Raw genomic sequence first — 26,769 nt, 5'->3', positions numbered from 1 at the left:
TTGTTAATTCTTGATTTGTGCTGGGAGATCCGGGCTCTGATTTCTTGACTTGTTTTTCCGATGTACAGTAAGTTACATGGACATCTTACTCCATAAATTACGGATCTACTTTTACAGTTTGTAAAGGATTCGTGTTTCCAATGGATTGAATTGTGAGTAAACAATGTCCCTTCTTCCGTCGAATCACAACATAAGCAGGTCCCGCATTTATGGTGTCCTGCTATTGGTGGAAGTCCTACATAATCTCTTAACGAGGTTTTTTTGGTCGTTGGCATAGCTGCTCTTATAACTTGGTTCGCAATACTACGATCTTTTTTGAATGCAAAAAGTGGATTTTCATTCAATGACTGATCCAGGTATTTAATCAAATGCCAGTTTTGATTAATTGCTTTTTTTAAGTTGTTAGAATTGGGACAGAAAGTGGAGACACACACTATCCTTTCAGAGGGAGCCTTGATTTTCTTTTCCAACAGAGTTTCGCGTGGGGTCCACCATGCTCTTTTCATTGACTTTTTGAGTAATTTTTTGGGGTAGCCTCTTTTCTTTAAGTTGTCTAAAAGCTTCCCAGCGTGGTGTATATATTCGTCTTTGTAGAAACAATTCCGTCTGATTCTAAGGAATTGGCCGAAAGGGAGATTCTCTTTTAGATTCCTTGGGTGGCTACTTGAAAAGTGTAATGCTTTATTTCGATCGCTTGGTTTTTTGAACAGTGTAGTGACCAGTCTATTTTCAGCAGGATAGACCTCCACATCTAGAAATGGAATTTTTATCTGGGAGTGGTTCATGCTGAATTTTATTTCCTGTGTTTGATTGTTAAGCCAGTTGAAGAATTGTTTTAAATTATTTTCCGTGCTTGTCCAAGTCATGAAGACGTCGTCAATATAGCGCATCCAATTGCCAATCCAGATGGAAAATGGATTGGCACTATAGACGAATTTCTCTTCATTCATACTTAGCCATGAACAATATGGCTAATTCTGGGGCGAAAGGACAGCCCATCGCAACTCCTCGAATTTGGAAATAAAAATCGCCGTTGAAGTTGAAATAATTTTTCTTTAGGGCGAAACTAGCTAGTTCCATAATAAATTCTGTTGGCACTCTTGTTGGTCTCGGTCTACTTTCCAGGAATTGGTTAATCACTGCTAGGCCTTCATCCTGGGGTATTTGTGTATAAAGGGAAACTACGTCTAGTGTCACTAGATAGTTTGTCTCCGCATTGAAAGAAAGTGGCTCCAATTTATTGATAAAATCTGTCGTGTCTTGTAAAAATGAGGGTACTTCCTGAATGAATGGTTTGAGGAAGTGGTCTACAAATTTAGAGATGAGTTCTAACAGTGAATCGCAGCCTGAGACTATAGGTCTACCTGGAGGTGCAGACTAATTTTTGTGAATCTTTGGAAGGACATAAAACAATGGAGTCCGTGGATTTTTATTCTGTAGGAATTCAAGTTCTTTTTTATTCAGAAATCCTTGTTCAAAGCCTTTTTCCAACAATGGGAACAGAGTATTTTGTAGCTCCACTGTTGGATCTTTGTTAATCTTTCGGTAGCAGTTCTTATCTTCTAGCTGTCTCATTACTTCCGCGGTATAGTCTGCACTATCCCACACAATGATTGATCCACCCTTGTCGGCCTGTTTGATTATTATTGAAGTGTCTCTTTGGAGATTAGCTAGAGCTTGCATTTGGTTTTTTGTGGTGTTAAACTTAACCCATCTCCTTTTCTTCTCCATTTCGGAGATGGATGACAAGATTGTTTTTTCAAACAAAACGACTTCCTTCGGAATTTTGTTATTGGGGGGGCAAAACGAAGACTTTTTCTTCAGGCCTGTGTTTTCAACTATCTCTGTGTAGGGATTTTGTGCAAAAAATGTTTTCAATCTGATCTTACGACAGAATTCAATTGCTTCCATCTTCAGTCTGACAAAGTTGGTGTTTTTTGTAGGAACAAAGGATAAACCCTTTTCCAAGATACTTTGCTCCTCTTGCGTCAAAATTTTCTTTGATAGATTATACACCAATGATGGTTCTAGTTTTTGTAATTCTGCCTTCTTGTGGACATCTCCCATGGCTGGGTGTTGAATCTGACTCTTCCGCGAGCTCTCTGTTGTCCTCTGCCTAAAAAAGGAATTACTTGTTGTTGTTGTTGTTGTGGGTTGCCTCTTCTATTATTGTTTCTAAATCCTTCAGTTGTCTCTCCCTCACTGCCACTTGAGGATGATGAGGTTTCTGAAAAATTTATAAAGTTTTTTGAAGATCTCCCTTGGTATTCTTGGAGGAATCTCCGTGAATCCACACAAAGGTAGAAGTCAGGCTGAAGGTATGGGTATACTCTGTCTAAGGAAAAGTTCTTTTTGTCCTTCTCAAATTTGTTTTCTTTTTGATTCACTGTGTAATCTTTGAACTCAGAAATCTCTTTCTCTACTTTCTCCAATAGTGCTTTTGAGTCCGTAATGTTCTGATTTGTTTTTATCTCAGATTCTAGTAAAGCAATCTCATCCAGTTGTTGTTTTGAAATGCGTTGCGCCGTTTCAACTGTTAAGACCATCAAATCTCTGCTGCACTTTGTCTCTATTAGACTATATCCTTTTTTGTATTGGGGGTCCTCTATGAAAATTACTGGGACGTTTTTGATTTGGAGTCCACCTGGAATAGTTCCTGCTTTCAGATGTTGAATTAGAAAGTGTCCGTGTAGATCAGTTCTTATTTGTTTTTTCTTTAGCCGCAGTAGTTTGTCTGCCTCATTTTGATTTTTTGCTGAGGAACTTAATGTTGCTGATGCAAACAGTGGGGGGGCGTCTAGTAGTTTTTTTATGTGTTCTTCGCTATAAGCGAAGGTATCATTTTCTGTCATACTCACATTCACTCATAAAAACTATCTTTTTTCAAAGAACACAGCTCTCATATAAGAATGGATAACCTTCTTCAACTACAAAACTAATCTTACTAAATAATGAATTATTAAACTTTGTTCGGCGCGGAAAAGTGTCAATGACACCTTGCACAAAAACCTCGCAGAGAGCCCTCTGCTAAATCCAAGTCAACAAAAACTAGGTTTAGGCATACATCAGTAAGGAAAAGCCTCAAAACTTAAGTAACAACAGAATTACCAATACTGAGAAAAACTTTGTTGTCCGCCTTTCTTTAGCGGAGAATTATATTGAATGAAACAACATAAACCTTTAAACTATTTGTATCACCTGTATATTTATTTCTTTGAATTATTTCATGCGAAATTTTATTTTTCAGTTTTTTAAATGGTTTTTTAAAGAGAATAAATTGAAAACATATAACTCAGGACAAACATTAGCTGTGAACATATAAAACTTTATCACCTCAGACACACACAATTTTTTTCAAATCTATTGTACCATACATTCATTCACATACCATACTGCGCAGTTTCACACATACACATTACCACACACCAATCGACAATTGTTTTAAATTCTTCTAAGAAATATTTTCAAAAGGGCCATAGAGATATTTTCAACATTAAACAAAAAGGATGCGAATTTTGAAAAGATTATTTTGAACTCTTTTGGCCCAAAAGCTATGGTCGACGCGTTTCAAGCCCCGTCTATTCTTGGGACTCTCATCAGGACCTAGGAGCTAAAAAGACAGGGAGAAACTTAGTACTACTAAACACCTCTGCACTTGAATGCAACTGTGCAACATGCCTGTTTTTTACCTTTTATCAAAAAGGAGGGAGCATAACATCCATGGTAGTCTTAAAACCTATGAAAAAAGGAACCAATTACAATGAGCACGGCTAAAACACTATTTGTGCAGTCATGCATTCAGTTGGATTGTATCACACGCACAGAGCTGCACAGAGCTGCTGTCGTCGCATCTCGTAAAGTGTGTCGCCGCTGCAGCATCGTATCGAGCGGAAGCGTCTCGCATCATCCAAGAAGTGTCTCGCAACGCCGAAGAAGCGTGTCGCCATCGCAGCCATCGTAGCTGACGCATCGCACCACATCAAGAGAAGAGTCTCGCATCGGGGAAGAAGCGTGTCGCCATCGCAGCCATCGTAGCTGTTACATTGCACCGCATCAAGAAAAGCACCTCGCAACCACGGAGAAGCGTGCCGCCGTCGGAGCTGCTGTCGTTGCATCGCGTAAAGGGGTGTCACCGCTGCAACATCGCATCGAGCGGAAGCGTCTCGCAAACGTTGGAGAAGAGTGCCGCTGCCAAGGCCGCTGTCGTCGCATCGCGTAAAGGGTGACACCGCTGCAGCTGACGCATCGAGTCGAGTCTTCTCGCAACATCGGAGAAGCTTAACGCATCTGGAAGATCTTCACGTCTTTATTTCTTTGCACCAAAAACTTCATCGCATCAACATCGTTGCAACACTTTCGTTGCCCTGCGTGTCGCATCTAAAAGGTACATTGACTTAAAGTGTCACATTTAAGAACTTAAGAGAACTAAGCAAAATTCTACCATCTAAAGTAACAGTATTGTGTATTTTTGTCGTTTAATGGTCTTGTGGTAACTCTATATAAAGAATCCTTATTTTTGATATAAAACCTGTGTGGTGTCCATTCGTAGTGTTGTCACTTGGTTACTGTATGTGTTCACAAATGCTTAACCTATAATGCTCTGACATAAGCCTTGTCTGCTCGCGCCAAGCTACCTAGAGGGTGAGCAGGGTTTATTTTAGGAGTGTACCCCCTTATCCTGACTAGAGGAAAGGTTCCCTGCTTGTCACAAGTACCTACCTGTGCCAACCAGAGAACGCGGATTCTAACATTGGTGGTCAGCGGTGAGGATTCTGGACTTGCATTTGTGACTCATGTACAGTAATTGGTGAACACTACTTAGTGAGTGCAGACCTTAACGCAACCAATACTTGTTGGTAGATTTCTTTTAGGGACTTTCTATTTTTGAGTACTGCCAAGCTTAACCATGGTGGAGAAAGCAGCATCCATAGTCTCTGTTGATAATGAATGGGAATGGGAAGAAGAGAAACTGGAAAGCTACAAAGTATCACAGCTAAAGTTCTTCTGCTGGAAATTTAATGTTTCTACTACTGGATGTAAAAACAAGGCAGAGTTCTACAAGGCGCTAAAGGCCTGGGTAGAAGCAAGGAATGCCACTGATCATGAGGGGCAGCTGGATGGGCCAGTGGGTCCAAGAGGAAGGACAACCCCTTCCCCTGCCGGTAGCAGTGTTTCTAGTAAAATTCTATCTCCATAGGAGCTGGCAGATAGAAAAGAGTGTAGGATGCATGAATTGGAGCTTCCCAAGCTCAAGTTAAGTGGGCAGTTAGAATTTGAAATGCAAAGTAGAAAGTTAGCCCTAGAAGAAAAAAAGCTACAGTATGAACATGAAAAGGTTTTGAGGGAGTTGGAGCTGAAAGCCCAGAGTTTAGAAAATGCTCCCTCTGGTGGCAGCACTCCGTCAATGCCTGTAGAATCTAGAGTTTACATACCAAAAGATGTAGTAAAAGAAATGTTTTTAAATGATGACATAGGGCAGTGGTTCAAAGCCTATGAAGTAGCCATGTCTTCCCACTGGGTCCCTGAGAAGGATTGGGGAGCGGGGTTGTAGGGACGGTTCCTTAGTGAGGGGCGGGACACACTGCTAGACTTGCCTTTAGATGACTATAATTCTTATCCCCATATGAAGGCAGCTTTGATGAATAGATATGGATTGACCCCTGAGTTGTATAGGCAAAGGTTCATGGGTTGCACTAAGATTCCAAACAATACGTATGTGGAGTATGTAACTTTTTTTTGCAGAGCACTGGATGGTTGGGTGAAGGGTAGCAAGGTTGATGATTTTTAAGGGCTTCTTGATTTAATGGCATGGGAGCACTTGTCCAGTAATTGTTTTCCTGAGCTACGTCAGCACCTGATTGACAGTAGGCTGACTAACCCTAGGAAGCTTGCTGAGGAGGCGGACCGCTGGGTCAGTACCAGGTTCCACAAGGGTCCAGTGGGAGACTCCACTAAAGGTGGGCAGGGTCCCCATCAGAAGAGTGGGGGGGACAAGGGTAAACAGAGGGAGTTCCCAAGAAGGCCCCAAAGTAATCCCCAAGGGAAAGGCCTCCCCCACCCCAGAAACCGACCGGGGCCCCGACAGGTCCACCTGTTCAAAAGGGGCCCATAAAATGTTACAAGTGTGGTAACATGGGGCATTTTGCCTCTGGTTTAAAGTGTCCTTTGTATGGTAAACCAGCACCCACTGGTGCTCCGCCCCGGCAGATGACTAGTGTAGCCTTGGGGGAGAAGATGGCAGTCCAAGGTGGGTGGGGTCCCGCAGAGATGTCCATTGTCTCATTAGGAGACTGTGAGATGGTCCCCCAAACCCAGCTGCCTGATAACACTAAGAAATACAGGCAGTGGGTGACCATCAATGGCCGTAGGGTGGAATCTCTCAGAGATACAGGAGCCAGTGTGACAGCTGTCAAGTGTCACCTGGTGTCTCAAGAGCAGGTTGTCCCAGGAGCATTCTATCCAGTTGTTGCCGCTGACAACACAGAGAGTCACTGCAAGGTGGCTCAGGTTCCCTATGAGTGGGAGGGGGTCTCTGGTACTCTTCAGGTAGCTGTGAGGCCCGCCATGCCTGTAGACTGTCTGTTAGGGAACCACTTGGAGAGCTCACCTTGGGCTAAGGTGGAGCGGAGTGCTCACCTGGAGATGTTGGGTATGCCGGATTGGGCGTGTGTCACCACACGGTCCATGGCAGCAAGTAGAGGTGCTCAAGAGGTCCTGGAGCCTGAGAGGGAGGCCCAGGGACCGGCCTTAGAGAGAAGAGGCAGGGGGCGCGGGAAACCGGCCCCTGAAGTTCTCACGGCTCAGGTGGAAGCAGACCTTGAGGGGGATGCCATGAAGCCTACTGGGGAACGGATAGCTGAACTGGGGGACCTGCCTGAGCTGACCCATTGGCAGCAGGAAGGAGGCCGATCCAGGGAGGACTTTTGTAAGGCACAGAAAGAATGCCCTTCTCTCGTGGGTATGCGGCAGCAGGCTGCAGACCAGGCCGCAGGTGATCAGTCTGGGTCACATTTCACTTACTGGGAGAACGAACTCCTATATACAGAGCCTAAGGTTGCTGAGCCTGGGTCAGCCCGTGCGCTGGTGGTACCCCAGAACTTCAGAACCTTCCTACTGTGGCTGGCTCACGATGTGCCATTGGTATGACATTTGGGGAAGGACAAGACCGTTGAAAGGCTTGTCACCCACTTTTATTGGCCACAAATGCGTAGGAGTTCAGACACTCACTGCAGGACCTGTCAGACTTGCCAGGCAAGTGGAAAGAGTGGAAGGAAGCAGAAGGCTCCACTCCAGTCATTCCCTTTGGTCGGTACCCCATTCCAGCGAGTGGGGATTGACATTGTGGGGCCACTGGACCCCAGGACAGCCATGGGCAACAGGTTTATCCTGGTCCTGGTGGACCATGCCACCCGGTACCCGGAAGCCATCCCTCTGAGGACAGTGACGGCCCCCGTGGTGGGACGTGCACTGATGGGAATTTTCTCCAGAGTGGGATTCCCTCTAGAGGTGGTGTCTGACCGGGGTACCAATTTCATATCCAAATATATGAAATCCCTTTGGCAAAAGTGTGGTGTAACCTACAAGTTCACCACACCTTACCACCCCTAAGGAAACGGGTTGGTTGAGAGATTCAACCGTACCCTCAAGGGTATGATAATGGGTCTGGAAGAACCCATGAGGCGTAAGTGGGACATCCTCTTGCCATGCCTTCTCTTTGCGTACCGTGAGGTGCCACAGAAGTCTCTGGGGTTCAGCCCCTTGAGCTCCTGTATGGCCACCCAGTAAGAGGACCTCTATGTCTGGTCAAGGAAGGCTGGGAGCAATCTCCCAGGAAACCTCCCCAGAATGTATATAGCTACATGCTGGCCTTCAGAAATCAGACTAGGCGATTCAGGCAACTTGCTGAGGCAAATCTGGAAGCCAGCCAGGAGGAGATGAAGCGGTGGTACGACCAGAATGCCACTCTGGTAGAGCTTCAGCCTGGAAAAAAGGTGTGGGTCTTGGCCCCCGTGGAGCCTTGTGCGCTCCAGGATAAGTGGACCGGTCCCTTTGAGGTTGTGGAGCGCAAGAGTCCAGTTACCTACTTGGTGGACTTGCGGTCTCCAAGGAACCCCTTAAGGGTCCTTCATGTCAACCGCCTCAAGCCCCACTTGGAGAGGTCCCAAGTGGGCATGCTCTTGGCAACAGATGCTGGGATGGAAGAGTAGACCGAGCCTCTTCCTGTCCTCCTGTCAGCCCAGGAGCAAGATGGGTCAGTGGATGGTGTCATCCTCTCTTCCGCCTTGACCCCTGCACAACAGAATGATTGTCGCCAGCGGCTGGGACAATTTTCTTATCTGTTTTCCCTGGTTCCCGGTGTCACTGATTGGTGCGTCCATGATGTGGACACTGGGGATAGTACACCTGTGAGGCACAAGGCCTACAGGGTGACTGACAGGGTGAGGGCCTGCATCAAGGAGGAGGACTCCAAGATGTTTGCACTCGGGGTAATTGAGTCCTCCAGCAGTCCTTGTGCCAGCCCAGTGGTCTTGGTCCCAAAGGCTGCAGCGCCGGGAGCCACACCCGAACTCCGGTTCTGTGTAGACTACAGAGGACTCAAATCAGTCACCAGGACTGACGCACAGCCCATCCCCAGAGCTGATGAGCTCATAGATCGGCTAGGGGCTGCCAACTACCTCAGCACGTTTGATTTAACGTCTGGGTACTGGCAGATCACCTTGACCGAGGGGGCCAAAAAGAGGTCAGCATTTTTCACCCCAGATGGGCACTACCAGTTCCGGGTTATGCCCTTTGGGATGAAGAATGCCCCTGCCACCTTCCAGAGGTTGGTCAGCCAGGTGTTGGTTGGACTGGACTCGTTCAGTGCATCCCACCTGGATGACACCGCAGTGTTCAGCTCCACTTGGGAAGAACACCTGCGCCACCTCTGGGAAGTGTTGATGGCGCTGCAGAGGGCAGGCCTCACGATCAAGGCGAGTAAGTGCCAGATCGGGCAGGGTTCCGTGGTGTACTTGGGGCACCAGGTTGGGAGCGGCCAGGTGGCGCCCCTTCAACCCAAGATAGAAACCATCCTGAATTGGGAGTCACCCAAAACCCAGACAGAGGTGAGAGCCTTCCTAGGTCTTACCGGGTACTACAGGAGGTTTGTCAAGGGGTATGGCAACATTGTTGCCCCCTTGACAGTGCTGACTTCTAGGAAGCAGCCCAGGAAAGTGATTTGGACTGACACCTGTCAGAAAGCTTTTGAGGCCCTGAAAGCTGCTATGTGCACGGCACCCGTACTCTTGGCTCCCAACTTCTCCAAAGAGTTTATCATTCAGACAGAAGCTTCAGAGCATGGTGTGGGGGTTGTTCTTTCACAGATTAATGAGGAGGGCCTAGATCAACCTGTAGCCTTCCTTAGCAGCAGGTTACTTCCACGGGAACAGAGATGGAGTGCTATTGAGTGTGAGGCATTTGCTGTGGTCTGGACGCTGAAGAAGCTAAGACCCTACCTGTTTGGGTCTCACTTCCGGGTTCAGACAGACCATAGGCCCCTCAGATGGTTGATGCATATGAGGGGTGAGAATCCAAAGCTGTTGAGGTGGTCCATTTCCCTATAGGGTATGGATTTCACGGTGGAACATCGCCCTGGTACAGATCACGCCAATGCTGACGGTCAGTCCAGATTTTTCCGCCTTAGTGATGAGGAACTCCCTGGGGTAGGGTAGTTCTCCCCACTTTTCAGCTGGATGGGACACGTGTTAGACCTGGCACCCTGGCGTGAGTCTCCCTTCCACTTTTTGTCGCTGTGCCTCTTGTGTTTTGCTGGTGTTAGCTGCTCAGAGCACTGTGCCACTGCCAACCAGTGCCACAGTGCAAGTGCTCCCTATTTAAAATGTATATGTTGGTTGGATTCCATGATTGGCTTATTTGGTTTACTGTCAGACCCCAGTAAAGTGCACGAGGAGTGCCCAGGGCTTGTAAATACAAATGCTGCTGGTGGGCTTGCAGCACTGGTTGTGCCACCCACAGACGCGGCCTAGTAAAATGTGTCTAAGGTCTGCCATTGCAGAACCTGCGTGCAGTCTGTTACTGTCATGCTGACTGGGCGAGTGCACCCACTTCCCAGTCCCTAAACCTTCCCTTAACTTCATATTAGTCACCCCTATGGTAGGTCCAAGGGAAGGGTGCATTGTAAGCATAAGGTAGGACAAGCCCTGATGTGTGTGGCATGTCCTAATAGTGAATTACAGCCATTTTCGTTTTTCACTTTTGCAAGGCTACCTGTTCCCATAGGCCAGAATGGGCTGTTAGAATTGTTACATCCTATGATCCTAACAGACCCAGGGAACATGGTAGAAATTCGAGTTTAGTATGCCTGAACTCAGAATAATAAAATACATATTTTAGTAAAGTTTATTTTAATATTCTGTGTTTGCAAATACCACTTTTAGGAAGTTGGTATTTGCTTGCCTAACCATTTCAGCCCGCCTCTGCTATGATGTGTATCTGCCTGTCTGGTTTGTGTGAGTGACAGGGCTGGGGAAACCCAGAGGGGCAGGGCTAGGTAGCCTGGTGGTGAATAGAGAGATTGACATCCAGATGGGTGGGAGGAGTGCACCTGGACTCTGAATAGGGCTGTGCTTTGCCACCACAATGCTGGCTCCACCCCCTGTGGAGCGGCTGATGTCTCTGCCCTGCACCCTGAATGAAAAGTCAAAGTCATGTCAACAAAGTGCTCAGGAACTGGTTTGGACTGGGCAACGGCCCCTCTACCCCAGAGGAACAAATGAATTAGGGTTATAGGTATTGGGACCCTGCTCCCAAGAAATTAGATCCTTCTTGACAAGAAGAACCTCTGCCTGAGGAGAAGGAACTGGGAAAGCTGTAAGGAGGAGTACTGCCCTGACCTGGGGAATTGGCCTGCAGTGGTTGCCTTGCTGCTGAAGGAGAGGAGAAAGACTACAAAGACTTTATTTCAACTTGTGCTTAAAAAGATCTCCAAGGGCTTGGAATAGAGCTTGCCTCCTGCTGAAGTCTCAGGAACAACAGACTTCACCCCCCAGCTCCCCAGAGTTCTTTGGAAGTGCCTGCTGCTGTTGTTGGGCCTTCTGAGGGACTGCGTGTCGCAAGGAGCTGGAAGCGTGACTCAAGAAGGAGAAGCGTGCCGCCGTCGGAGCTGCTGTCGTCGCATCTCGTAAAGTGTGTCGCCGCTGCAGCATCGCATCGAGCGGAAGCGTCTCTCATCATCCAAGAAGTGTCTCGCAACGCCGAAGAAGTGTGTCGCCATCGCAGCCATCGTAGCTGACGCATCGCACCGCATCAAGAGAAGAGTCTCGCATCGAGGAAGAAGCGTGTCGCCATCGCAGCCATCGTAGCTGTCGCATTGCACCGCATCAAGAAAAGCGCCTCGCACCCACGGAGAAGCGTGCCACCGTCGGAGCTGCTGTCGTCGCATCGCGTAAAGGGGTGTCGCCACTGCAACATCGCATCGAGCGGAAGCGTCTCGCAAACGTCAGAGAAGAGTGCCGCTGCCAAGGCCGCTGTCGTCGCATCGCGTAAAGGCTGACGCATCGAGTCGAGTCTTCTTGCAACATCGGAGAAGCGTAACGCATCTGGAAGATCTTCACGTCTTTATTTCTTTGCACCAAAAACTTCATCGCATCAACATCGTTGCAATACTTTTGTTGCCCTGCGTGTCGCATCTAAAAGGTACATTGACTTAAAGTGTCGCATTTAAGAACTTAAGAGAACTAAGCAAAATTCTACCATCTAAAGTAACAGTATTGTGTATTTTTGTCGTTTAATGGTCTTGTGGTAACTCTATATAAAGAATCCTTATTTTTGATATAAAACCTGTGTGGTGTCCATTCGTAGTGTTGTCACTTGGTTACTGTATGTGTTCACAAATGCTTAACCTATAACGCTCTGAGATAAGCCTTGTCTCCTCGCGCCAAGCTACCTAGAGGGTGAGCAGGGGTTATTTTAGGGGTGTACCCCCTTATCCTGACTAGAGGAAAGGTTCCCTGCTTGTCACAAGTACCTACCTGTGCCAACCAGAGAACCCGGAGTCTAACAGCGACATTCCCCATAGAAGTAAACGGCGATTCGTGGCTGTGTTCTCACACTGCACGCGGCCCCCGTGGGTCCCCTGTGTCACTACCTTGGGTGGTTCCTTGTGGTCCAAGCACTTCTACAGGCTCTAGACCTTGTGTCTAGCTCAGTCGTGGTTCTTATACCACATTATTGGTATATGGTTTGATACGCCCCTAGGGCCCAAACTTGTATTTGTGCTATTACTGTTGATTGCTAAATTGTAAATTAAATTAAGTACTTCGAACTCCAGTCTCATAAAGAGACTAGAGGGGTGTGTTTTATCTTAAATATATATATTTTAAATATATACCTGGTGTGGTTGTCCTTTCATTTGATCATTGACCTGACCTGACTCTGGTCGGTGACGGTCGCTCCACCCGCCGCGCAGCTCTCCTTGAGTGTGCCCGGTGTCCCTGCCTGCCGTTTCTGCCCGCTTCTCTGGTTCCTGCTCCGGTTCACCTTTCGCCGTCTTCTCGCCCTCCCCGCTCCCTGCCGCTGCTCCCCTGCGGCCCCGCCCCCCTCTTGCCTCTCTACCTGTTCCCCTCCCTGTGCCACCCCTCTCCCGCCTCCCAGCTGCTCCTCCCTCCCACTCCGCCCCTCCCACTACGCCATTTATGGTGGAGTCCATGCATACGCGCAGCGGGCGCGCCCTATGCGCGCCGAAGGCGCGCTAAAGGCAAGCCCGTCTGCGCCCGTCCACGCCTGGACCGCGCACAGCGCCAGACCCCCTGGCCCACGCCGACCGTACGACGCCGCCACCCTCCACGCACTCAACACCGGCCGGATCCCCGGCTGCCACCGAGCCACCCCAGGATGCACCCATGGACCCTTCTCCTGCCGACCCTGCAAGTTCTCCTGCATCCGGACCCGCACCGCACCCGCCAAGCCGAGCACCAGCAACAACCACCTGAAGTGCATCCTGCTCAACACCCGCTCCGTCCACAGACACGCCGTGGAACTATGGGACCTGCTCAACACTACATCCCCAGACGTTGCCTTCCTCACGGAAACCTGGATGAACGCCTCCTCAGCGCCCGACATCGCCATCGCCATCCTGGACGGATACAAGATCACCCGGAGGGACCGCATCAACCAGACAGGAGGAGGCATCGCCATCGTCCACAAGAACACCATCCGCATCACGACCAACTCCGATGACACCCTCCCAGCCGCCGAACATCTTCACTTCCAGATACACACCGACCCCAAGACAACACTCAGAGGCACCCTCATCTACAGACCCCCAGGACCCCGCACACAATTCAGCGAAGACATCGCAGACTTCATCAGCTCACACACCCTCCCCTCCGCTGACTACATTCTCCTAGGGGACTTCAACTTCCACCTGGAGAACAACAACGACAACAACACCACCACCCTGCTGGACAACCTCGCCAACCTCGGACTCAAGCAACTGGTGAACACCCCCACTCACTATGCCGGCCACACGCTTGACCCAGTCTTCTCCTCCAGCAAGTACATCTCCTTCAGCCACTCCACCGGTCTCCACTGGATAGACCACAGCTGCGTCCACTTCAGCTTCAGAAGGACCACGTCTCACCACCACTCGCAACAGGTCCCCCGCAGAAGCTGGAGCAAGATCACCACCGACCAGCTCACCACATCACTGAACTAGAACCCTCCCGCCAGATCAACGGACCCCAACGAGCAGCCAACAACCTCACACAATGGATCACCAACTGTGCCGACGACCTCGCACCCCTGAAAAACCATCTCAGCAGGCCCAACAGCAAGAGAGCCCCCTGGTTCGACGACGACCTCAAGAACTCCAAGAAGAACTGCCGTACCCTCGAGAAAGCCTGGCGAAAAAACCAGACTACAGACAACATGACCGCCCTCAAGCACGCCACCCGCAAACACCACCAGCTGATCCACACCACCAAGAAGACAGCATTCAAGGATCGACTTGACAACAACGCACACAACAGCAAGGAACTCTTCAGCATCGTCAAAGAGCTCTCCAACCCCAGCGCCGGAATCAACGACATCACTCCCTCACAAGACCTCTGCGACTCTCTCGCCTCGTTCTTCCACAGCAAGATCGCAGACATACACAACAGCTTCAGCGCGCAGACCACGCACCCAACCACAGAACCAACACCCCCCACCACCATCCTCCGCGCCTGGACCCCGGTCAGCACTGAAGACACCATCCACACGATGAACACCATCCACTCCGGATCGCCAACCGACCCATGCCCTCACCACGTCTTCAACAAGGCTGACTCCGTCATCGCACCCCAACTCTGGGACATCATCAACTGCTCCTTCAACACCGCCACCTTCCCGGAGAGCTGGAAGCATGCCGAACTCAGCGCCCTCCTGAAGAAACCATCAGCAGACCCCACCGACCTCAAGAACTACTGCCCCATCTCGCTCCTCCCGTTTCCTGCCAAAGTCATCGAGAAGACCGTCAACAGACAGCTGGCCGCCTTCCTCGAGACGAACGGATCCCTCGACCACTCACAGTCCGGCTTCCGAGCCAACCACAGCACTGAGACCGCCCTCATCGCAGCCACTGACGACATCCGAGCCCTGCTCGACAACGGGGAAACAGCAGCTCTCATCCTCCTGGACCTCTCCGCAGCGTTCGACACTGTCTGCCACCGCACCCTAGTGCAACGCCTCAGCAACATCGGAATCCAAGAGAAGGCACTGAAGTGGATCATCTCGTTCCTCGCCGGAAGAACCCAGAGAGTCCGCCTCCCCCATTCAGATCCGAGGCCACCGACGTCACCTGCGGCGTACCACAAGGATCATCACTCAACCCCACTCTCTTCAACGTCTACATGAGCCCCCTCGCAGCCATCGCACGCCAACACAACCTCAACATCATCTCCTACGCCGACGACACCCAGCTGATCCTCTCCCTCACCAATGACCCAGACACCGCCAGAACCAACCTACACGAAGGGATGAAAGACGTAGCCGAGTGGATGATGAACAGCCGCCTGAAGCTGAACTCAGACAAGACGGAAGTCCTCATCCTCGGATCATCACCCTCTGCCTGGGATGACTCCTGGTGGCCCACGGCCCTGGGCAGTGCACCCAAACCAACGGACCACGCACGAAACTTGGGCTTCATCCTGGACTCCTCCCTCTCGATGACCAAACAAGTCAACGCCGTCTCATCCTCATGTTTCAACATCCTACGCATGCTCCGTAAGATCTTCCGATGGATCCCCACTGACACCAGGAAGACGGTGACCCAGGCACTCGTCACCAGCCGTCTGGACTACGGAAACACCCTCTACACCGGAACCACAGCCAAACTACAGAAAAGTCTCCAACGCATCCAAATCGCCTCGGCACGACTCATCTTGGACATCCCCCGTCACAGCCACATCTCCGGACATCTGAGAGACCTACATTGGCTCTCCGTCAACAAGAGAATCACGTTTCGACTCCTCACCCACGCACACAAGGCCCTCCACGACCAGGGCCCCAAGTATCTCAACAACCGCCTGACCTTCTACACCCCCACCCGCCAGCCACGCCCTCGCCGTCGTCCCACGCATCCGAAGAACCACCATGGGAGGAAGATCCTTCTCCTACCTGGCAGCCAAGACGTGGAACACCCTCCCCATCCACCTCCGCCGGACCCAAGATCACCTCTCCTTCAGGAAGCAACTCAAGACCTGGCTGTTCAAGCAGTAGCAGACCCCACCCCCCCAAGCGCCTTGAGACCCTCCGGGTGAGTAGCGCGCTATATAAATGCCTTGATTGATTGATTGATTGATCATTCAAGAGATTATGGACTGGTAAAACAAGCTGCTTTACATTCCTTCAAGACTTAGCCTAAAGGCTGCTCTCCATAGCTACCACTAGGATAGCTTTCAATAAAGTTTGTGACCTATTCACCATAAGGGGTTGTTTGGAATGATACAGGATGCCCACTATAACTAGTGGACAGCATATATCAGGCAAACTTCTCACAGCGGCGTCTTCGATGAGCCCCACGAGTCAGGCACCAAACTGTGGAAATGTGCCTTTTTAAGAGTCACACCGGGGCAGGGGTTACCCTTCTCTGTCCACGGGTCCTTAGACTAACAAAGTAGCGATTGGCACTGAAGCTGGAATTCAAAATAACAAGTTTATTCACTCATGAGTGAGATCACGTCCATACAACACCCTCAAGTGTTCCAGGAGGTAGTGGCTTGAATACACAGACCATGGTGCTTATAGACTGTGTTTTCTGCACTGGTAAGCATGTAGTTACAAATAGAAGGTACAAGCATACACAGGAATAGCTACAGCCAGACAAGGGCAGAAGAGTAATCACTTAGTCAGCAAAGTGGGAGGGGGAACAGAACTGCTTACAGCAGCACAAATTATCTGACAGTTACATCTTTAACCAGGTGCATTTCTGCAGCTACAGGCCTTTGCTCAACACAGACATTGCTTTGGCCCAGTACAGAAGGAGTTAACTAAAGTTGATGACTCCAGCAGAATAGAAGGGCAAGCAGCAGTGAAGACAGAAGAATTACATAGCTAACAAAATGGATGCCACAGACAAGATGGCTTCAGCTTATGCTAATAGAAATTATTATATGTTTTCCACAGATGAAATAGAGCTCAGATTCGGGCTCTTTCCTTATTGTGAATTTCCTGACTCCTGACCTTTTAGATAAGGATGAGATAGTGAAGATTGCACCCAAGAAACAAGTGTATGCCAGCGAAATGGCCAGTGGCGAGTCTGGCACCTCAGAAAAGATCGCCTCTTGTGGGTAGCAAGACAATTCAACCACTTCTGTATCCAAAATAATTGGATCAAAATTATTGGTTCATCAGAAAGAAAAGGTTCTTCTGAATGTTCGCGATAAAGACAGCCATGGATGAGCGTGAGATAGGTTTACACCTGAGAGTAATAATATTTTGACACCTGAGTTAGGATCAGAGCCATGGGTTGTGCTTTCTTCATCACCAACATCTTCTTCTTCTGCATCTCTTTCTCCAGCTAAAAAGACACCTTGGGGCATGTTTATGAAAGAGTTGTATGGCGTTGAGCCACGTAACAGGACACAAGAGCAAAGCAACTCTTAAGTTAGATATATCAAGCCAAGTAAGGCCACATTGGATGGCCCGGTGTGGCTTGATAAATCTTGAGTACCAGCGCAGCACAAATCACTCCTTTGCGTAACTTTGCTCTAGGGAATCGCTCCATGGGTGGAGCATGGGTGTGCCCACGCATTTACCCATGGTTTTTGGAGCATTTCCAGATTTACCACTATTGGTAAATGTGGGAATGTGTCAAAAGTTTCAACACTCTGTCCATCATCTCCTTGTGTTTGCTTTGTTCGTCCTTATTTGGCAGGGTATGTCCAGACGTGGGTCCCTTGCTCACTTTGCCACTGGATTCAAGCTAGCCTGGCTAATGAGGGGTGTTATCCCGAAAATGGACCCAGGATGCTTGTTTCTGGTCCAGGGAAGACCTGGCTTGGCAGTTCAGGCTGGACTGTTCCCACAAGGAGCAGGGTCAAGACTGATTTGCATATGGCTGGGTCTGAACTGGGGTGGTGAAGTGAGCTAATGAACGATGATGGATTCAGTCCGGATCTGTGACTGGGGATAAGCGTCTGAACAGTTTAAGCACTCCGTCAATCATCTCCTTGTGGTTGCTTTGTTTGCGGAAAGGGGGGCACACATCTTGACAAAAGCAGTCCATTTAAGAAGCAAAGATGCAGTTGAATATGTGAAAAATCAAAGAAAGGCAGCTGCTGGTATAGTTCCAGAATGTTGATTGGCTGAAGGAGATGATAAGGTTGGTGAAGAAGGAGAGGCATGAGGTCTTCCAGCTGTAATTCTACATCCAGATGTATGTACACCATATTCTACTGCTTCTAGGGCAGTATTAGTTAGCTGTAGCTGGCTCCAGACCTTTTTTCCACATATGATCACCTTGCCTCAGATGCACAGGCTAATAATAGAATTAGTTAACTGTGACAATGAAGAAAAGCATCATGCACACCATCCATCTGACAATAGGCATGCGGGATAGGGGTCCTTCTACAGGCTGGTTGTGCGTCACTACACTCTTTATCTCTTTCAAGGGAACTAACAAGAGAGCATCTGCGACCTGTATTGTCTTTAATGGTATCCTCCGTGTAGCCCACACTAACTGTATAGCCAACTGCGTCATTAAAAAAATATCACAACAAGCACCCAACTTATCTAAAAGAAAAGCTCAACCTTTTTGGTAGTTTGCAGCACACCCACAGCCAGGATAAAATCAGACTACTGATTAAGATGTATAAAATTGGAAAACCAAGATAGTAGGCCTTTTGGAGATATGCATCCTGCATCTGGAACATCATCTGGACTGCCACAACATTGCTCCAATTTAGGAAAAAGTTTTAAGACTCACATCTTTAGGAAACACTTCATCACACTCCTGCTAGCTCTACTTTACTCATTGACTTCATGTGACCCTGGAAGTGCTCCGTTGCTTTTTGACTAGACGAGAGCCTTTTTTTCAAAGACGTCAGTAAAAGCAGGGTGGCAGTCAGGGAGTTGTTTGGGGGCTCCTCTGCAGTTGCTATAGAGTGAACTTTTCCCTCTTTTATAAGTCCTAGGGGTATATTCTCAAGAACGTGTGATAACCATCGCAAAAGTTACTTAACACAACCCTCAACATCGCAGTCCATCGTGGTAAATTTACGCCATGTGAACCAGGTATTCACAACACGGCGGTACCATTCGATAGTCACCAGACACCGCATCAAATGGCCACGTTAAAATCAACGCCACGCCACGCCGCAGAAATGCGAAACACAAACACAAAAAAAAACTGCGATGAGCCCAATCGCGATGCAAAAATCAGCGAAAGCCAGCTACAGGCCTGCAATCCACATGCATCAGGCGGGAACAATCACCATAATAGGTGAAAAATACCACACAAACAAATGCCAAACTACAGCGAAGAACCATGAATGTTGCCGAAACAAGTACGGAGGAGAACCCGAACCCCACAAACCCCCCGGAGGACCTGCCTGGGAACTCGGGTCAGGGAAGGCCAAGGAGAAGAAGAGTAGGAAGAAGCGCTTCAGTCCGCAGGAGAACAGGATCCTGATAACGGAGGTAGTCGAACACCATCAACAACTGTTCATCACCTCTACTGTGTCATTGGTGACAAAAAATGGACTATGGCAGGCCATCGTGGACAAGGTGAATGCAGTCGGAGTGCTGAAGAGGATAATGGACGAGGTCAAGAGGCGCTGGAATTACGTCAAGTGCAAAACCAAGCTGAAACTCACCAACAACCGGAAGGCAGCAATGCAGACTGGAGGTGGCAGTCCTGCTCCTCAGAAGGAGCTGGAGAACATGGAGGAAATGGTGGCCACAGTCATCAGTGGGGAGACGGTGGCAGGAGTTGGGGGACCGGACACTGCTCAACAGGACTGGACACAACAGCAAGAGGGTGAGTAACGATCAGGGCCGGGGAGATGGACACAATGGCACACATGCACAATTAAGTAGAGCACAGTTGTGGACAAATCATGCACCAGACTCCAACTCCCACCAAGAGAACTATGTAGCCAAGTATGCAACATTTCAGCACTGTATGAGCACAGAAGTCAGAGGCACACCACACGTAAGGGATAAGGGGCAGCCAAATCAGAGCTGCAGGGGCAACTCCCCCAAAATGCGGTACACACACATCACGTGCACAGCACATCAACATTGACAACGAAGGGGCACAAACCGCAACACGTTCACCGCAGAATAGAGTACACAACTGGTGCTGACTGGGTGTAGACACTGGCCAATCACAAGTGGCATTGCAGGGAAATGTGAGTTGATAATGTACAAGTACAAACACACAGCCGTGATGTTGTCGAAATGTCCACAGTCCCGCAGCAAATGGGCAGCCCCTCCGAAACAGCCACGATGTACACAGTCATACAGTCTGTATGTAAACATGTAGAATGCGACAACACACATGTGAACACATTGTTAAACTGCATCTCCCTCCCCTTCACATTGAAGAGGGACAATCACCACCTCCTGCAGAGCAGTCCCAACCTCTCTTCTCTGATGACGAAGAGGACCATGACACCTTTGACTCCAACGCCCTGCGAGAGTTCATTGACAGTCTACGCAGCACACCTCCAGGAGCTGGTTAGCCCAGCTGCAATGAGGAGAACCCACCCCCTGCAGAGACCACACTGCAGGCAGCACCCACCACCACTGCTGCCTCCCAGGCCACCACGAAGAGCACATGGCCTTCCAACGCCGTGTGTTGGGATGCTAGGAGCAGCTGGCTGAACAGGTGCGGGAGGACTTCGACTGCATGGCAGACAAACTAGATGCCATAGGTGGGCGTCTAAGTCCCATCAGGGACCACTCACAGTCCCTAACGGACACCGACAGTCCACTCCATGCTCTCCAATGAACCATGGCTGACATTGCTAGAGTCCTGACTATGAGACAAGAACAACTGTCTAGTCAGAGTGGCTCCAGCGAGCTCGCTCGGGAGTTGGGACTCATGTGGAGGCTCATGGAGAACATAGAGCGGGTCAATGCGGAAGGAGCAGCTGCCACGGCTGCACATCGGCGAGAGGTAGCTGGGTTCCACAATGATGTCAAAACCATCCTCATGGCATTGCTGCCACAAGGCCTGGCGCTGATGCATGGTGCCGTGTTGTGAACCAGGTATTCACAACACGGCGGTACCATTCGATAGTCACCAGACACCGCATCAAATGGCCACGTTAAAATCAACGCCACGCCGCAGAAATGCGAAACACAAACGCAAAAAAAACTGCGATGAGGCCAATCGCGATGCAAAAATCAGCGAAAGCCAGCTACAGGCCTGCAATCCACACGCATCAGGCGGGAACAATCACCATAAAAGGTGAAAAATACCACACAAACAAATGCCAAACTACAGCGAAGAACCATGAATGTTGCCGAAACAAGTACGGAGGAGAACCTGAACCCCACAAACCCCCCGGAGGACCTGCCTGGGAACTCGGGTCAGGGAAGGCCAAGGAGAAGAAGAGTAGGAAGAAGCGCTTCAGTCCGCAGGAGAACAGGATCCTGATAACGGAGGTAGTCGAACATCATCAACAACTGTTCATCACCTCTACTGTGTCATTGGTGACAAAAAATGGACTATGGCAGGCCATTGTGGACAAGGTGAATGCAGTTGGAGTGCTTAAGAGGACAATGGACGAGGTCAAAAGGCGCTGGAATTACGTCAAGTGCAAAACCAAGATGAAACTCACCAACAACCGGAAGGCAGCAATGCAGACTGGAGGTGGCAGTCCTGCTCCTCAGAAGGAGCTGGAGAATGTGGAGGAAATGGTGGCCACAGTCATCAGTGGGGAGACGGTGGCAGGAGTTGGGGGACCGGACACTGCTCAACAGGATTGGACACAACAGCAAGAGGGTGAGTAACGATCAGGGCCGGGGAGATGGACACAATGGCACACATGCACAATTAAGTAGAGCACAGTTGTGGACAAATCATGCACCAGACTCTAACTCCCACCAAGAGAACTATGTAGCCAAGTATGCAACATTTCAGCACTGTATGAGCACAGAAGTCAGAGGCACACCACACGTAAGAGATAAGGGGCAGCCAAATCAGAGCTGCAGGAGCGACTCCCCCAAAATGCGGTACACACACATCACGTGCACAGCACATCAACATTGACAACGAAGGGGCACAAACCGCAACACGTTCACCACAGAATAGAGTACACAACTGGTGCTGACTGGGTGTAGACACTGGCCAATCACAAGTGGCATTGCAGGGAAATGTGAGTTGATAATGTACAAGTACAAACACACAGCCGTGATGTTGTCGAAATGTCCACAGTCCCGCAACAAATGGGCAGCCCCTCCGAAACAGCCACGATGTACACAGTCATACAGTCTGTATGTAAACATGTAGAATGCGACAACACACATGTGAACACATTGTTAAACTGCATCTCCCTCCCCTTCACATTGAAGAGGGACAATCACCACCTCCTGCAGAGCAGTCCCAACCTCTCTTCTCTGATGACGAAGAGGACCATGACACCTTTGACTCCGACGCCCTGCGAGAGTTCATTGACAGTCTACGCAGCACACCTCCAGGAGCTGGTTAGCCCAGCTGCAATGAGGAGAACCCACCCCCTGCAGAGACCACACTGCAGGCAGCACCCACCACCGCTGCTGCCTCCCAGGCCACCACGAAGAACACATGGCCTTCCAACGCCATGTGTTGGGATGCCAGGAGCAGCTGGCTGAACAGGTGCGGGTGGACTTCGACCGCATGGCAGACAAACTAGATGCCATAGGTTGGTGTCTAAGTCCCATCAGGGACCACTCACAGTCCCTAACGGACACCGACAGTCCACTCCATGCTCTCCAATGATCCATGGCTGACATCGCTAGAGTCCTGACTATGAGACAAGAACAACTGTCTAGTCAGAGTGGCTCCAGTGAGCTCGCTCGGGAGTTGGGACTCATGTGGAGGCTCATGGAGAACATAGAGCGGGCCAATGCGGAAGGAGCGGCTGCCACGGCTGCACACCGGCGAGAGGTAGCTGGGTTCCACAATGATGTCAAAACCATCCTCATGGCATTGCTGCCACAAGGCCTGGCGCTGATGCATGCTGCTGCTACAACTACATCCACATCTCCGTCCCCTGAAGTGTCAGTGCCACATGGTGCTGGAGAAATGCCAGCACCACCCACACGTGAGGCACATGAAACAGCAGAGGATGAAGATGCGGATGAATCTGCCCTCGTCGTCAGAAGGAAGCGGTAGCATCCATCTCCGAATCATGGCCGGTTTCAGCTTGGTTCTGCCCTCTGCATCATCACCTTCCACTGTCCTCCGATACACTCTGCGACACTCACCTTGGACCTCGACATGGACTGCCATAACCTGTTTGATCGTCAATGGCACTGCTATCAGATTGCGGACTGAACTCTTCCACTTCCTTTGGACTGGTCATTCCCTAAATGACTCTGGCTGGCCCTCCACGGGCCAACATTTGAAAGTGGGGTTTGCATGGCCCTGTACTGCTCCAGATGCAACACTCCACTGAATGTGCATTAAACATTCCGAATCACACAGATGTGTCATCTCTATGGTCTTTCAAGTGTGGTAGCATGGATGAATGTGGTGTCAGTGAATTCCTCTTACATCCATGTGGCTCATGTCGTTGGACTTGGGTCGCATGGTGACACATTGTCGATAGTCGTCCGGGTGGCGCCGAGGCATCAACAGCGACACACATTTGTTACTTCCTTGTCCAGCCAGTACGGAACCACGCACAGACCCCTGGGGTCATTGTTCAAACCCTTATGCTGGAGTGGCATACGTCAGGCCAGCCCACTACGCTTATGCTCCAGGGGGAACAACAACGTCACATGTGCCAGGACTCCCCTGTAGTTATCTGCTGCTCACAGGTCTAGTTGTCAGCATGCTACGGCCACTCCCTCACAGCTGGTTTACACCAACACCACACCCATCGAGCACACGCGTCACAGCACATGTGACCCTTCCAATAAAAAGGGCCAGGCACACGTGCACGACACCATTTCCAACCTCTCTCAGGGTGTATCCGTGTGGTGTTCATGCAGGCATGGGGGCCCATGGGCCTGCAACATCACATTCTGCAGGCCCGAAGGGGACATGATGGCATACGCACCACAATACCGAATCATAGAGGGTCCATGACTGTGGGGGCACAGATTTGGTGGCACCGGATACACTGCGGCCGGCACAGGCACACTGCCACGGGACGGTGACTTTCGGTGTACTGAGGTAGGGCACCTTACGTGCTGAGCGGCTGCGCAGCCTGCGATGATGCCCTGTCCCGGCGGTCCGGACAGCTCAGGTTTTGTGTGCCCTGCTGGACCACAGTGTAGGCCTGAGCCCGCGGGCAGCGCGGGCCTGCCGCCATGTAGCGTCACCTCCTGGATCACAGAGTTAGTGGCACCCATGAGGCTGAGCGGGTGTGCAGCCTGCGATGAGGCCGGGTGCACTGGTATGTCCTCTGCCGTGCAGTAATCAAGACCCAGCACCGAATGTGAGATCTGGTGGCCTGCGGAGCGTGGCTGCATGATGTGGAGGGTGCCATGTCTGTGGGCCCGGGCTTGTGGCTTGCAGCGGCACGTGGTGGGCAGAAGGTGGCGGAAGGTGAGCAGTGAGGCCTGGGTGCGCAGAGGTGGTCATGCACCGCTGGGCAGCGGGAGGAGCTGGGGTGCATATGCTTGGGTGTGCAGGGGCGGGCATGCACTGTTGGGCGGCGGGAGGGGCTGGGATGCAGCTGTCTGGGTGCGCATGGGCAGTCAGGCGATGATGTCTTGTGCAATTGTATTTACTGTGCCATTCAGGTATCTGGAATCTGTTTCAGATGGCGGGTCTATCTCAGATGTGGGACCTGGTGAACTGCACTACATACCGGCACGTGGTTGGAGACACACCGGTGGCAGCAGGTGGGCAAAGTGGCCTGGGTGCGCAGTTTCGGCACTCTCTCTCCCTGTCCCTCTCTTCTTTTCTCCAGCTCTCTCTCCCCTCATCTGTTCGTATATCCCTCTCTGTCCGTCTATCTCTCTCTCCCCCTCTCTGTCCGTCTTTCTCTCGCTCCCCCTCTCTGTCCGTCTTTCTCTCTCTCTCTCCTTCGCTCTCTCTCTCCTTCGCTCTCTCTCTGTCCTTTGATGTACCCAGGACACACCTTCTCATCATGATTTTTGTCTTGCAGGCTGTGATCTACGGATTGTCCCGAGGGGAGCCGACATGTGTATTCATTTCTGTTCTGTGTTTATTTTAATACATTTTCATTTGTTGCTTCGAAGGTGAATGTGTGATGCTCATTTTTGTGACAACACATGCATGTCACCAGATGTGATTGTGCGACATCATGCGGGTTATTTGGTATATGTTTCTGTGTGGTTGATATGACATATCTTTGTCTGGGGGTGGGTGGGGAGTTCAATCAAACAAGGGAGCTAAAGAGGGAACAAGTGCCAGAACGCCCTCCAATCAACAATAGTTTCAACAAAAAAGTACTGGCACGGTGTAGCAAAGAACTTTCTTGTTACTCTGGACTAGGTGGGAGGAAGTGTATGTTATCACAGACCTCCAATGCTCGTTTATAAAAAATCTGGAGACAACCCATCCAGAATGCTACAAACTTAACAATTAAAATAGATAGGAAAGTGAGAAAAGGAGAATGTGTAGTCAGTCCACAAACAAATACACTCTACAGAAACCCTCAAATGGTGACGAGGTGAGAAAATATGTAGAGAGAGAGAGAGAGTACCTCACGTGCGCACCACCAGAGGAGCTACTGGTTGGTTCTCACCAGCTTGCCCACGTTTATTTCATCATCGGTCACTCTCTCTCGAGAAAAAGGTGTGTAGTGTCCAATGGAAAACACAAAACACAAGACAGTGTAATGTGAAAAACACAACAAACAAATAAATTGTGCAGACAACGACAAATATAAAAATAGTGAAAGTGTATAGACTCACAGATGATTGTTTTATTCTGGTTAGGAGTCTATCACTCTGTTAAAAACCACAGCATGTTGCATACCTTAACAATGACGGCCAACATGTTTCATTGCCAAAGTTCCAGTGCTGAGGTGACGCCTGGTTGTACAAGAGACAGGGTGCAGGCACCAACGCCGGTCGTGCTTTGCTGAGCAGGATGGCGATAGTTTAAAATTTAGTACGCCCCTGCAACTGGTTGGTGGCTGGTACGTGGGCCCATAGCCACAACTAGTCTTTTTAAAGGTGTGTGTCCTGAGAAGGTGATTTTTTGACCCCTTCTTGCCCTGATGAATTTGCCACAAACTCTATTGGCAATGAAACATGTTGGCCGTCATTGTTAAGGTATGCAACATGCTGTGGTTTTTAACAGAGTGATAGACTCCTAACCAGAATAAAACAATCATCTGTGAGTCTATACACTTTCACTATTTTTATATTTGTCGTTGTCTGCACAATTTATTTGTTTGTTGTGTTTTTCACATTACACTGTCTTGTGTTTTGTGTTTTCCATTGGACACTGCACACCTTTTTCTCGAGAGAGAGTGACCGATGATGAAATAAACGTGGGCAAGCTGGTGAGAACCAACCAGTAGCTCCTCTGGTGGTGCGCACGTGAGGTACTCTCTCTCTCTCTCTACATATTTTCTCACCTCGTCACCATTTGAGGGTTTCTGTAGAGTGTATTTGTTTGTGGACTGACTACACATTCTCCTTTTCTCACTTTCCTATCTATTTTAATTGTTAAGTTTGTAGCATTCTGGATGGGTTGTCTCCAGATTTTTTATAAACGAGCATTGGAGGTCTGTGATAACGTACACTTCCTCCCACCTAGTCCAGAGTAACAAGAAAGTTCTTTGCTACACCGTGCCAGTACTTTTTTGTTGAAACCCGGTGGGTGGGGAGTGCCTGGAGTGTGACCCGGGGCACGGGGGGGAGGTGGGGTCCTGGGGGTGATGACGGTGGGTGTTGCTGCCCTCTTGGGGCTCCAGGATGCATGTTCTGTTGCTCCATGGCATCTGTTGTTCTTCAGGTGTGCCTCTGGGCTGGACTGTCTTTTGTGGTGCAGGTTGTAGTCCGACTTGGCACCAGGTCGGAGCAGGTGTTAGTTTCCTTGTGCTAACGCGCCTTATGACATGTTTTGTGATCTTATCGCAGATCAGGCTGGTCGTT

At 49.7% G+C, this 26,769-nt stretch overlaps 1 long non-coding RNA gene across 1 annotated transcript in view; it reads left to right on the top strand.

Annotated features, from left to right (window-relative positions):
• Positions 1-26,769, top strand: part of LOC146860331 (uncharacterized) — a 229,028-nt gene that overhangs the window by 57,802 nt on the left and 144,457 nt on the right. The gene's annotated exons all lie outside the window — the stretch shown is intronic.

The sequence above is a fragment of the Triturus cristatus genome, chromosome 3_1, assembly GCF_964204655.1.
Source record: "Triturus cristatus chromosome 3_1, aTriCri1.1, whole genome shotgun sequence".
In the NCBI taxonomy this organism is placed as follows: Eukaryota; Metazoa; Chordata; class Amphibia; order Caudata; family Salamandridae; genus Triturus; species Triturus cristatus.
The sequence above is the reverse complement of the archived record's forward strand: the minus strand, read 5'-3'. Positions and strand labels throughout refer to the sequence as shown.